The 15,647-nt window shown below is 32.5% G+C and overlaps 1 protein-coding gene across 2 annotated transcripts in view; it reads right to left on the bottom strand.

Annotated features, from left to right (window-relative positions):
• LOC134712236 (beta-1,3-galactosyltransferase 1-like) overlaps nt 1-15,647 on the bottom strand; it is a 32,591-nt gene that overhangs the window by 12,519 nt on the left and 4,425 nt on the right. The window contains exon 1 of one of the 2 annotated variants that reach the window (XM_063573583.1): nt 12,152-12,242. The exons of the other annotated variant lie outside the window; for it this stretch is intronic. The gene's annotated coding sequence lies outside the window, so the exon portion shown is untranslated. Of the gene's footprint in view, nt 1-12,151; nt 12,243-15,647 lie in introns of those variants that run through there. 2 annotated transcript variants of the gene reach the window in all.

A 15,647-nucleotide genomic window follows, 5' to 3' on the forward strand; every position in this document is an offset into this window, starting at 1 on the left:
TGTCTTAGTCAGTACCACTATCCTACGGACTGTCCATATATCAAAATAATGGCCAGTTTTTTTTTATAGATATTATGTTTATTTCATTAAGAAACCATGTTTTATAAAGAATTCATATTTTAAAATTGTTCAAAGTAATCTCGATATAAAAGAGGGACGAAAGACACCAAAGGGACAGTCAAACTCGTAAATCTAAAACAAACTGACAACGCCATGGCTAAAAATGAAAAAGACAAACAGAAAAACAATAGTACACATGACACAACATAGAAAACTAAAGAATAAACAACACGAACCCCACCAAAAACTAGGGGTGATCTCAGGTGCTCCGGAAGGGTAAGCAGATCCTGCTCCACATGCGGCACCCGTCGTGTTGCTTATGTGATTACAAATCCGGTAAATAGTCTAATTCGGTAGGTCAAATTCATGAAAGGGAAGGGGATTGTAGTTACGACGTAAGGAACATATCCGATATCATTTGTGAAACGGTTATTCCATAACGGTCAACCAACTCGTGATGGCGTCCGTAAAATTTACGAAGGGATGATTTCAACTTCACCATTTGGAACTCTTGATTTAATAGCTTCCTTGTGAGCAGTAACCCTCTATCAAGAAAATCATGATAGGAAATGCAAGCACGGGAATATCGTATCAATTGGGAGATATATACCCCGTATGCAGGTGCTGCTGGAATGTTGCTACTTAGAAATGGAAAGTTCACAATTGGAAAGCTGAAATCATCTCTTTTGTCGTAAAGTTTTGTCTTCAACCGACCCTCATTGTCAATTTCTAGATGTAAGTCAAGATATGAAGCCGACTTAACTGTATCTGTAGTATCCTTTATCTCCAATTCGATGGGATAGATGCGATCCACATAGTCACCAAATTTTGAATTGTTTAGTGAAAGAACGTCATCTATATAGCGGAAAGTAAAGTTAAAGGATATTGCTAACTTCTTATCTTTCTTCCTAAGAAGTTCCTGCATGAAGTCAGCCTCATAATAATAAAGAAACAAGTCAGCAAGTAGAGGGGCACAGTTTGTTCCCATTGGGATGCCGACAGTCTGTTGAAAAACACGTCCTCCGAACGTAACAAATATGTTGTCAATCAAGAAATCAAGCATCTTGATAATATCGGTTTCAGAGAATTTTTTGTTTGAATCAGAATGGTTCTTTACAAAGTATGATTTATCCCTCCCTAAGACAAGATACTTGTATCTACGTTGGCCATTCTTTTTTATGAAGCAAAGTAATACCAACTCTTTTAATTTGTCTTTTAGTTTGGAATGTGGAATACTTGTGTAAAGAGTAGAAAAGTCAAATGTTTTAATACTGTTACAAGATGAAAGAGAGTTAGATTGTATGTACTCTAAAAGATCTTTGGTATTTTTAAGTATCCACATCTGATTCACGCCACCTCTAGAATATAAAGTACGATTTCTATCTCTTAAGAGTGCAAATCGGTCATATTTTTTAGTATATAAAATACAAAATAAAGTTTTCTATAATTTTATAAGTAACAAAAACATATGGTAAACAATTCAACAACAACTGCAATATAGAATTAAAACAGGAACATTTCCGACTGGAAAAATCCACATAGTTGTACATGTATAATCTTAGTCTTTAAAAACATAGAAATTGAATATTTCACCGGACACATTTTGAATATTAATGCTATGATCATTTCGGTTGCTCATGGACTATTTGTTTGAGTAATTGTTTTGCACATTGTTTTAAGAGGCGCTTATTTCTTTCAATACTTTTTCAAAATATGCAGACTCACTGATAAAACTGTCATCGACAAAATCAATATCATCAAGTGCATACATGTACTAGATGCATTTATTTGTATTTTGAACAGTTTGTGGTAGACGGTACATGTATCTCTGCCGTAGTATTGTATTATGACGATGCAAGAGCTTTTGATATTTTTTTTCGTTTACAGGAGTGACGAGTTTCTTGAGTAGCTTTCAATATTTTGAAGTGACTTGTACTTAGATACAGTTTTGATTTTTCAGTCGAAACCACTTTCACTCGGAGTTGTTAAAGATGAAGACAGTATCGAGTGATTAGTATATACTTTTGATAAACCCGCACAATTAGATATTTTTACCATTAATGCACCTAAAGTATTTTTTCCAAGTGGTTTGTTCTAAAACCATGTCTCATCTGCTGTACACAGTATGGTAATTTGATCTCGGACGCTAAAAAAGTACATCACATTTTGGGTTCAATTTCCCCAAATAAAAGTATAAAATGCAACTAGTCGCTATCCTTTTCATCATAAATTACCCCTCCGGACGAGTCCTCTATATCAGTGCGATGATTTTTTTGTCAATCCATAACAACCAACAACATAGGAAGTTTTTGAAAGTTCTATCAGTCCTTCCCTTCCTCTTCGGCAGCAAAAAACAAAAGATCAAACCGAACCTTTCTGATTACCAAGTTTTGAAATAGTCACAGATCTTTGCCATATCTTACATTACCAAGACCACTTTTTTTAACGTCTAAACAAACAGCTTCAAACAAAGCCTGACTACGGTTAAAATTTTCGACACTGATAATGTTGATCTCCCGTCAACGTGGCAGTTCAATGAAGTACCTGAAAAATAAATGGCACATATAAATATATATTCAATTTACTATGTTTTGTACATTTATCATGTTATAATATATGTAAAATGTACATGAATTAAACCTAGTTATTCAAGTTGAGCTGCAGTGTACTCCCTCCAAAACAGGGCCTATAATACCTGACTATGGAGTATGGGATTTGCTCATTGTTGTTAATTTCTGTATCATTTGATTTCTATTCTTTTCGAGAATTGTCTTATTGGCAATCACATCATATCTTCTTCTTTTATATATATATATATATATCTACCCAGAATATTTAATGCAATGTGCATTAGGAACATGTAAAGAAATTGATTCTGGTTCAAAATGCATTGATATTTAAAATTATCAACATACACAGTAACATATGTATTTACACTTCAGTCTTGCACAAATAAAGTTCCAAATATATCAATAAAATTGAGAATGAAAATGGGGAATGTATCAAAGAGACAACAACCCGACTATAGAAAAAACAACAGCAGAAGGTCACAAACAGGTCTTCAATGTAACAAAAATTCCCGCTCCCGGAGGCGTCCTTCAGCTGGCCCCTAAACAAATATATACTAGTTCAGTGATAATAAAACCCATTTTTATTTTTGGCAAACAGTAAACATTCACAAACGATGAAAGAATGTGCAACTCGAGTGTACATACCTTGAATGCCGGCTCGTATTGACCTCAAGCTTTTCACAACATATTTTTCTCCATTCTTGTTTCTCAGTGATGGATAGAATTTTTCAAGCAGTTGATCAAGAGCAGGTCAATGGCAACTATTGTCTGGTAGCTCACCGCTGACATGCAATAATCATGAAAAGTCTTGACTGCACATTTGGTGGCTGCTTCAGTGCTTCAGCATTCTTGTTGTTGAGGAGTTTATCTCTGTCAGCTTCCGAAAGAACAACAAAACGGTTATGAAAATTGTCTGCACTAGCAGACGTGTCGTCCATTTTCCTAACTGTAAACTGTAAACACGTCAAAATTGCGATTACGTTTGATAACGTGTCGTCACTTAAACATAGAAATCACGCCCCACCAGTCATTATAATTTATACGTCTGCAAACGACCGGTTTTCCGGTCCGTTTTGTTCTGTTCACGACCGATGGAATTTATTACTGAAGAATAAAGAATGTCGTGTGACCCCTTTTTATCCAATAAGAGAATCTAAACCGATATGAAATAATCAGCAATAAAGTTTTTTAACTAATATATTAGTGCCTTTGATATAAAATAGTCTCAGAATGCAAATATTCAAAAAGACTCATTACATTGGTACTACAAATACCAATTATTACACAACATAGTGTTTTGTTTTAGTATGTAGGCCCTCCTAGGTAAATATGCAAATGTAAATTTGTTGACAAGGTACCCCATAAGCCTGGAAATACCGTGGCTAGTCACATTTATATTTCTATAAAATGTTGAATGCGGAAAGATTCTTATAATTGCTTATTCTCTTTCAAATAAAATACTGAAACTTAAACTTCCGCTTTTTGTATTTTGCTTCAATTGGTCCCAAATGTAACATCATTAGGAAGTGTCGTCATATGTCGAATGACGTTCTTGTTGAGCATGTGACTTCACAGACTTACAGATAATGGTTTTTTTTTCTATCACATGAAATGCAACCTTTAGTTTAGCTGCAGTAAGAGGGTTGACGGGTGCAATTGGTTGATGTTGCTCCCACTATTACTGAAACTGGAAGAGTACCTAGATTGTGAGAATAGCAAAATTTATTGATAAGAAGTCACGCCTAACTTCGTCAATGTTTGGTCTTAAAATTGTAAGAGACAACACAAATACATATGGAAACATTCTAGAAATACATATTGATATGAATTCAAGGAACAAGGTATTAAAATTTGATTCAAAATACAAGCATGTAAGCAAAACCACTGCACAAAATCTTAAATGTATCCAATACTCATGTATTTCATAGCCATTATCGATAATGAAATAGATAAACATATGAGAAATAGCTAGGACTGAGAAATAAGATGAAATGGATAGACTTTTAAATTTTCTTCTTGACATATATGCCCATATTTGCAGATTTCTAAAATCAGACAGTCATTACACAGATTTTACTGTCTCTTCTATGAATTAATAAAACTAAAAATTAAGCAATCTTAATTTCAGATGACGTCTAGCAGCTAAATAAATACTATGGCAAAATATTTGCTTTAAAACCAATTATGTACGTCCATACACTAACACAGGGTAATCCAACTAAACAATAGAAATATTTATGAAAACCTTTACTAGAGTTTCATAAAACTGTCTTGTGGTGTACCATGTACCCTATGAAATGATGTCGGAAACATAGGTGGCGAAGTATCTAGTAAATAATTTTTTTGTTGCTGATCGGCTATAACGGTTAGTCATGTTTGGAAACATAGAATATGATTAGTAAATCAGGTCATCTGCTGCTGTTTTCAGACACTGTGGTCAAATGATATATCCGTACCTTCATGCAAATCTATTGTTGGATGAAATGCTGAAAGGGGGGATCAGATTCTGTCTTTTGATGTTTTTAAAATCACACTGTAAACAATTAGGGTCATTTGTTTTAAAGTATACTTCAAGCTGAACAAGCTGTCAAAAGATTCCAAGACCCCCTTAACATAAAATTGTCTATATTTTGGGTTAAAGACTATGATTTTTTTCTATAATTTTGACATAATTTGTCCCAAAAGTACTACAACACACGGTAAATATATAATTGTGAAAGCGCAGGTGGATTTTTTAAAATTTTCATTTATTGTCTGAAAGAAATGCAATACGAAATGCCTGTGTACTCGGACCTTATAAGAAGGAAAGATTAAAATTGACACTCCGCAAATTTTATGGACACCATCACGAAACACGACTGTGTGTCTTTAATCTGACTAATGGCCTTTTTATCAAGTCTTAGATTGTGGTTTAACACCTATGTCGTCTGACTGATAAGTACCGAAATGGGGTGGGGGATTTGCATTTATTATACGACGTGTCTAGGTATTTTTATTTCTTTAATTCTTCGTGAATTTATCCCTTTCTGCACCTATTGTATAAACAACTTTAATTAACGTGTGGTTCGTGTTATCTCAGTTCATCATTGGTTAAAAACCGATTATGACGTCGAATGTTCTTGCTTTCCTCTGCATTTCCTATTGTGACGGCATGAGAAAAGGCGACCATGCCTGATGACATCACATAGAAAGAACACATCTTTTTGCAGATCATTCGTAAAGAAGGAATAAGTGTGTCTGCATATTGTTTGAAAATCATTAGAGAAACAGATTCCAACAACAAATCGCGTGTAATACGATATGTATCCACTCTCGACAGTTAAATTTGAAAATTTAACTGTCTCGAGTGGATAAATATTGTATCACACTCGATGCAGAGGTAGAATCTATAAATATCCCACATTCATGTTTTATTTATAATATTTCTGTTGTGGTTTTCATTTGATAATGTTTATGTCTTATCGTTTGTAGTTCAAATAATCATAAATAGCCTTTCAATACGGTCAGTATCATACTTATTATATGGACTAGTATTATTTAAATAATTGTATGAATTTCAAGATTATATATGTGACCCGCCATGACATTTGCAGGCTTATGGAGGTAGAACGTCATTGTTGATTTTTTTTATCTACATAATAATTTTATTCATCAAATATTGCTTGTCATTGTTAGAAAATTATAAACATGATAAATATCGAGATTTAATGAAAACGTATTTGTGAAGAAAAGATAAACACATTCCTTGGCTTCTTTTTTGCGGACGCCGAACTATACATCATATATACGTTTTGAAGTTTGACTTTATCGTTTTAAGTGAAAAATATTTGAATCTACATTTTAAATTAATATACAAAAAATCAAATTTCTGCTCTATAGATTTCCTTTCATAAATGAAGTCTGAAATATATCCATGATAAATGCACCGCATCGAATGCTTATAAGAGAACACCTACTTATAAACTGTTACGCGTCGCATACTATGTTTAGAGACATGCATAATAAATCTAAATTAAAAAAGGAATTCTTAAAGCTTAGTTGGACAACTTTTAAACTAACTTCATCTCAACACGTTTAAATAACATGTTTTAAATTGAGCTACAAACAAAATAATAATGCTCTAAAGATTTTCTTTCATAAAAGAATTGTTTGTATTGTAGTAAATTTATTTTTTTGAAATTTTATTCAAATACGCTATTGAACACCACTAAGAGCCAATAAATACAATAATTGTGTATTTTATATATATGTGCCTTCAACAAATAAAATAGATTTCGAAAAAGAGTAGGCTAATGCCGCTACAAGGCAGCACTCGCACCCGCAAAGTGGAAAGGGATTAATATAAGTTGCAAAACTTGTTTCCCAATCCACTATAAATAAATATGTTTAAACTAAACTAAACAAATAAAGGTCGTCATAGAACAGTCTCATTTTCATACCGTTATTCGAAATGACTCGTTTCATTGCTATTACAACAAATATGTCATACATGTAATAACATGACAGAGAGTTTGTTTTGTTTCTGAATATTCTACATACATATACAAAAAAGCAATTTTTAGACAATTTTCCCTCCTAAGCCTGGAAGTGGCTAGTCACATATAATTTACGGCGTTTTTATTACAATGACGTTCTACCTCCATAAGCCTGGATATGTCGTGGCTGGTCACATATTCGTAACAAAAATTCATCACTGTTTGTGATGTCCTGTGCTACTTGTCTTAAATGGAAGATGTTCGCTGATCGATTTATATGTTGATGCAGTGGTAGAATCAATGAAAATGCCTGTACCCAGTCAGGAATATGACAGTTCTTGTCTATTCGTTTTGTTATTTGATTTTGCCATGTGATTATGGACTTTCTGAATTAATTTTCCTCGAAGTTCAGTATTTTTGTGATTTTACTTTTTGTATAGACTACTAGGATCATATAATTTCTTTGTGCGTTTCTCTTTCATGAGGATTCTTACGAGTGTGTGTGATGCATATCTGTCACGTAAGTGTTGTTTTTAAGCAATTTTTTCAACATTGCCATACAAGCGGTTGGTTTAACTAGCCATACAACCAGTTTCAATCCACAATTTGTTTTTTTTAAATGACCTTTACTAAGCATGAATATGGCAGTTGTTACTAAATATTTCGTTTCCATGTAGGTTGGATGTTTTTATTGCACTTCAGTGTTTCTGTTGTTCATTTTTTTCCCTCTTACAGTGGATGTGTTTCCCTTGGTTTTATTTTTGCAACCCAGATTCGTTTACTCTCAATCAATTTATGACTGTTGAACAGCGATATACAACTGTTACCTTTATTCACAAATTACTTGACATATTAATTGATAATTGCGAACTATTTAATGTTATTACTGACCTTCTTCCCCCAACAAAAAAGTGCTTCCACAGTTCACTGAAATAGGTTGGGTTTTTTGTAACATTTATGCATTTTTTTTTAAAAAGACTCATATTATATTCCTATGTTTCGATTTGTCTAAATAATCATGTCATACTTTGAAACCATTTTATATAACTAAGTTATAATTTTTAAACAATATTTAATTAGTGGTGCAAATGACTTTATTTAGTTTGCCTTTTCCTGTTTAGTTGATCCTTCCAATCCTAAACACCACTAAAATGCCTTCAATTTGACAAAAAAAAAAAAAAAAATCATTTTACACCCAATATCAAATGTCACACCTGGATTTAAAAAGCTAAAGGAGTAGGGGCATTAAGGCCTAGTTTTGGCCCAAGAAAATAAAATGTTTGATAACCATTTCAAATTGGCACATAATGTTTAGAAATGCATAGGGTCAAGAAATATAAATTAAAAACAGAAAGATTTTTATCTGATGACGTCAGAATAACGTCATAATGTGTACTGTTTTCACAAAAACGATGAAAAATACATAATTTATGCCGTTTTCTATCATTATTTCCATTGAGGAAACATCCTGCGCAGCCGAGAAACAACAAAATAATTTAACAGAAGCTTTATTATAACTATTGGCATAATCTGACCAAAAATAAAGTTGTTTCTTGGGTGCGCACATACTTTTTCAATCTAAAATATACTTAAAATATGATGTAAAAACAAAGAAAATCACGAAATTTTACAAAATATGCAAATAAGGTCATGATTTGTTGCCATGGTAACTTGTTTGATGTCAAATTTGTTTTGATTTTCTTAGTACCTTATACCTTAGTTAAGTTTTCAGTAATTTAAAAATATGAATGATAACTTTTAAATTTGCAGTTATTTTTGGGCCAAATAAGGGCCTTATTGCCCCTACTCATTTCGTTTAACACACATTATTCAGTAATTGGAAGATATAATGTATGAAATCTTGATTTAAACGGTTGTAACATACAGAAAATATATTATGGAATTTTGTGTGAAAATAATGGCTTTTAAAAGTGAATATCTTTTTTCAGATTTGATCATATTTCGTACAAGTTTGAGGCTCCTGCGGAAAACAACGTATTTATTATTTTCTAAATTATTTAAATGACACGTACGATACTCGTTTATAGGATTGATATAAGGCTTGAAATGTGCAAGGGGTCTTTGTTGACTGCTGTACTTTTGACATTTTTACCTATTATGTCTGTATGTTTTGGTTACGCATCATTGTCAATATAATGGGATTTGATGCGACTGTCATACAATGAGAGTTAAGCTAGCTATATAACCATGATATGAATTCCAATGAGACAAATCTCCACAAGAGACCAAATGACACAGAAATTAACAACTGTAGGATATCGTATGGTCTTCAATAATGAATGTATGTACAAAATTTGACCGAAAAATAAATCAGCAAACGACGACCACTGAATTGCAGTTAATTCACAAACATATATTTTAGTTGTTCCTCATTTTTATTATTTTTATTCTTTATTGAAAAGTGCTGTTTATTAAATAAAAAGCAATAATTATTTCAAAAGCATTTGCTGCGTGACTGTTAATATCTTTTCTAAAATGTGTACTTATTTGTCACGCCACTCATATAGTTTTATAAAAGATACAACCATTAAACTGGCTACTCTGAAAAAAAACTGCGACGTATCGATTGCATGTACATGTATATGTAATTTTGTGAATTTCTCCTTCACAAGAAATACATATTGTTGAATTCTGAGTCATTTGTTCTTTAGTGGATAGTTGTTGCATTTGCAATCTTGCCAACTCTCCTTATAGTATATAACGCTACGCATGAATCTAGTTAAATCCTAAAAGTTGCAAATCAATAGTGTATTCCTTTTTCCACTTGTATTCCTTTTTCTCCATGAAAAATTATGACAGTTGTTATCTATTCGTTTGATGTGTTTGAACTTTTGATTTTGTCTTTTGATTAGTGACAGTTCGTTTTAAATTTTCCTCGGAGTTCAGTTTTTTTGTGAACAAACATTTTTGAAACGAAATTCTACTACCTGTTCTTTTCTTATCTGGTGGATAGTGGTGTAATCTTTTAAAATCAATAAGGAAGGACTTCACTTATAAGATCGGTAGGAAGCAAACACAAAAAGACAGAAAATTCAAAGAACTTATCTCTGAGTGCATCATGGTAACTATAAGCTAGTTTAAAGGAAACAGAATTACTATGCTAAAGCGTAATGCCCCTTCATCCCTCGCACTTCGTATCTAAAGTATTGAATTATGTGTCACAATGTGCCATTGTGGTAAAATGGTTCAACATGTATTTATATTTTGATATAGATCAAATGTTTTCGTTCACTTTATGTTTACTTGTTTAATTAATATTTTTGCTTGAACCAGTAAGCCATTTCAATTGATATTGTTTAGGATGTCTTTCTATGCTGTACTGTAAAACTTCTGTTTCAGGTGAGGTGAAAGTTGGCGCCTGTTAAACTTTTAAAACCCGCTGCATTCGTTTGCACCTGTCCTGACTTATGGAGCATATTGTTCAGTAGTTGTCGTTTGTTGATATGGTTTGTAAGTGTTTCTCGTTTATTATATTTTAGACTGTTAGTTATCCCGTTTTGGATTGTTTTATACTTGTCATTTTGAGCCCTTTTATAGCTTGCTGCTTGGCGTTAGCTAAGGCTCCTTTTTAAAGGCCACATTTGACCCATTCTTGTCTTCTCTTTACAAAATGTAACTTGAATGGAAAGTTGTCTTATTGGCACTCATACCACATCTCATAATTCCCCCAAAAATGTCAACGTAAAATTATAGTAGAATGTAGTCAATTTCACATTATAGCAAACAACTTTCAAAAAATATAATGAAAACATAAGGGTCATTGTGCTCTTTTTCAAGCTACAAATCGTGCAAAATTTACCTAACTAGCATTGATTATTTATGAAAAGAAAGCTTTCGATCGAATTTTGATTCAAATTATGAGATGAAAGGTTTAATAGTATACTTCAGGAAACTAAGTAGAAAAAAATACTGTCACTGTCACCGAATTTGTTTTCTGGCTGCAGGTAAAAAATACCTTTAGTATAAGAAGCGGACACCGCCTGGATTAAATGATGTTCCAACTATAAATTCATACGGTTAATATTTTGTTTTAACAATAGCAAAAGTTAATTCAATGAATAAAAGGAAAACAATCCCGTTCATATTACAATAATAATTAGTTATATTGGCCATCATTGGATACAATAACAATCTTTTAAATCAATGAGCTTTTAAAAAGTACGTAACATTATAAAGTTAACAGAGCTGATTTGGTTTCTTTTCACAATGTTGCCTTGACCCGATTGCTCCGCTGTGGTGTGGGTTGCTATTATTACGAATATTCTATGTAGCTCATTGGACTGATTGTGTAAAATACTAAAATTCTGTAGAAATCATTTGCTGACTTTGATTCTGATGGATCTATCATTACAACGGTACAATTTTTTATATTGGCCCACTTATACACGTCCCTTTATTTGGACAAAATTATTCAAAAAAAAAATATAGAAACATTTAGTAAAACCTTCACCAGTTTAATTGTTAAATAACTGTTTATGTCTATAAATTAGGTGGAGCAGTCCACAGTCAGTTTTTGATGATATTCGCCATATTTATAACGCTTAGCCACGATAAGATACCTTTACTTGAATTAGTCAACCAGGTCATCTGCTACTGGTTTTCAGCGACTGAATGATATATCCTGGTGCAGATGTGTTGTTGCATGTTGTTATTTAGTGCATCACATTTTACAACAACAGAAGAAACTCTAGTTATGTCTGATATGTGGTGTTTTGCAAGTCCCAATTCATGTATGCTTCGTACAGGCAGACATATTTCTTTGACAGTTAACACACGAGTCAATATCAAAGTAATGGCTTATATTTTTAGTCTTTTAATTGTCCCTAAAAAAATCGCTTTCTTCAGTTTTTGATAATCAATTGTCAAAACTGTCCTCTCAAAAGTTCCTGTTTGCTTTGTAGTATTTCCGTGAGACATTCACGTTTAAACTTTTGGATATCTGATTTTTAAAAACAATGATTAATAGTTTAAAACAGTTGTCTTTCTTCAGGTTTTGTAATTAAATGATAGATTAATTATGCTTACGCTTTTATTGTTGCTGCTTTATCGCTTCCAATCCTAAGTATCATCAATATTTTTGACATGGTCACTTATCCACAACTAAAAATACACCCACGGCTAGTCATTTAAATATTATTGCGCAGTAATCGAAATATCTCATATTTGCATCATTTTTTAACAGGTAAAGTGGGTATTCATGGGATTTTCTGAACGACCGTTATACATAATTTCTTTAATAAAACAAATCATTCTTCTGCTTTCTCACAAGAACAGTTTTAATTGCTATCTTAAATTAAACCTTATTGGTGCTGCTACCATATCGCCCTATATCTTCCTATCTCTATTATACATAAGTTTGAACATATACGCCTTTTTCGTTGAAGCGCAAACCCATTAGTATTTTGTTGCTTAAAATTACAAATCTTTCGGACTTAAATTACAAAAATATCCATTCAGTGTCACCTTTTTATTTTATAATTTTAACCTTGTGCACATATATTTGATCTTGGTTTACAAAACATTGAAGCTGTCACGGAAAGCATCGTCGTAAGGGTATTTACGTCAATAATATAAGAGCACCCATCTAATGCATTTGATTTGTTCTATCGATTTTCCAACAAAAAAGTATGAAATGAACATAGAGTCTTTTTCAATCATCTTAGGTTCAAGCTTTTAACAACTGCTATTTGTTAACTTATGGAAATTCTTTTTGCACAGTACAGTTAAATAAAGGCAACAGTAGTATACCGCTGTTCAAATCCATAGACAAAAAAAAACAAAATAGGGCAACAAACCAAAACCGAGGGAAACGCATTAAATATTAAAGCAGAACAACGACACAACATTACAATGTAACACACACAGAAACGGACTAAGCATTAAACAAAATACTATGAGAATAACAAATATAATATCAAAACCAAATACATGAATTTGGGATAAATAAGTACTGTGACACGTTTAATAGTAATGTGAATTCACACTCAATAATAAGAGAAAACAGAAGACACAGCGTAAAAATGTAACACACACAGAAACGACCTATAATATAACAATGGCCATGTTCCTGACTTGGTACAAGACATTTTTAAAGGAAAAAATGATGGGTTGAACCTGGTTTTTATGACATGCCAAACCTCCCTCTTTTATGGCCATGTGAATATAACATTAAGATGACAACACAACATTACAAGACTACAATATAAATAAATAGGGGAATACAATTGACAAGGAAAAACACGATTCATAGCTAACAAAAGGCAACACGTTTAAAATTTTAATACGCCAGAAGTGCATTTTGTCCACACAAGACCTACTATTTGTGACGACCAGATACAAAAGTTTGAAAGCCGAAACAAGTACAAAGTTGACCAGCATCGAGGACCAAAAGTTCAAAAAAGTTGTACCAAAAATAGCCAGGGTTTTCTGTTAGGTACCAGAACATCCCTTTTATTTAGAATAATAAATGTAAATTTTATAAAATGACTATATAAAAGATATATGATAAAACTGAGGTACAAACTTATTACAGGAAACAACCGAAATACCTTACACAACCCGAAAAATGCTAAACAAAAATAGGCACATCCGAATAAGTTTAAACCTCTACGCCAAGTGACGTCATCTTTGAAATTAAAAAAATTGACACAAAAAAATGACGTCACATTTGAATTTGTAAAACAGATCATCAAAAAATGAAAAATGATGTCACATTTGAATGAATAAGATAGAATCATGATTTATTTAAGATTATATTTGAACTAAATACTGATATAACATTTAATAACAAAGCACAGTTCAATACTAGTTAATAGCAAACAAAGGTAGCAATTACCTTTATTATAAAGCTATGTCCGGTTAGTTTTGGTTCCAACTTCCAACGTAAACATCGTACAAATTACGTTGAACGAAATGAAATCTAATATTAAAATGAAGGCGGTGATTAATTTTCTTTGCCATAACACATGAATATAATAAAAAAGATGTCAACACATTTGACAAAATCCGATGAGAATTACAAATAAAACATTAAACATTTAAACTAAATACATGAATTTGGGATAGACAAGTACCGTAACACGTCTTATAGCAATGCGAACTCACACTCAGCAAAACAGTCACAATCGGGAATAAGTCACGTTTGGTAATTAAAAGATTAGACGACGTAATGACAAACCACAATCTACCATGTGCTAAAAATGTCCTTAGCTAGTTTGGTCAAAGAAACATCGTATGGATCCACCAATTCGTGATGGTGTCCATAAAATTTACGGAGTGACAATTTCAATCTGTCCTCCTCATAACTTTGTTGGAGCAGTTTTGCGTAAGGAGCACACTCCTACATATGAAGTCCGTAAAGTGTGAACAAGCACGAGAATAACGTATCAATTGTGATATGTAAACACCATACGAAGGGGCAGAGGGTATGTTACTGCTGAGAAATGGGAAATTGATAATTGGTAAGTTGAAATAGTACCGTTTATCATAGATTTTCGTGTGAAGTCGTCCATCTGCGTCAATATTTAGAAAAAGATTAAGGTATGAAGCAGTCCTTCTAGTATCAATAGTATCCTCAATTTCAAGTTCACTGGGATATATGAGATGTAAGTATTGGCTGAAATATGGGTTATTCAATAATAGGACATCATCAATATATCGGAAAGCGAAATTAAAGAATTTTGCAAGGTGCTTTTTCTTTTTGTCTTTTAGAAGGTTCTGAAGGAATTCTGCGTAAACACGATCATAAAACAACTGTAAAACTATTTTGACAAAAGTCTAACAGCACAACATACGAACAAACAGTGCACATGTTGGCAAATCAGTTTGGAATGCCTAGAAACATCTGGTCGGTTTGAAGCACACACAAACATAATATGATAAATAAAGACAAAAATTTACGAAGTACTGATTTAAGAGTACTCGTAGTACCTGAACGTCAGAAAAAAAAAAGATTGATACCCTGTGTAGACTAGAGGCTCTAAAAAGCCTGTGTCACTCACCTTGGTCTATGTGAATATTAAACAAAGGAAGCAGATGGATTCATGACAAAATTGTGTTTTGGTTATTGTGATGTGTTTGTACATCTTACTTTACTGAAAATTATTGATGCTTACAATTATCTCTATCTATAATGAACTTGGCCCAGTAGTTTCAGTGGAAAATGTAAATAAAAATTTACAAATTTTATGAAAATTGTTGAAATTGACTATAAAGGACAATAACTCCTTACGGGGTCAATTGACCATTTCGGTCATGTTAACTTGTTTGTAAATCTTACTTTGCTAAATTATTGCTGTTTACAGTTTATCTAACTACGAAGGTCGGTTAAAAACAAAACTTTACGACAAAACATTTTGATTTCAGCTTCCCTATTTTGACCCTTTCATTTTTAAACCAAGAGATCCAAATGGTGAAGTTGTAATCATCACTTTATAAATATTACGGACGCCATCACGAAACAGTGAAAAACTGTACATCCAAACCCGGGCAAGTTAAACTGTACTTATCAATAACAATTGTT

This window comes from Mytilus trossulus, chromosome 3, assembly GCF_036588685.1.
Source record: "Mytilus trossulus isolate FHL-02 chromosome 3, PNRI_Mtr1.1.1.hap1, whole genome shotgun sequence".
NCBI lineage: Eukaryota > Metazoa > Mollusca > Bivalvia > Mytilida > Mytilidae > Mytilus > Mytilus trossulus.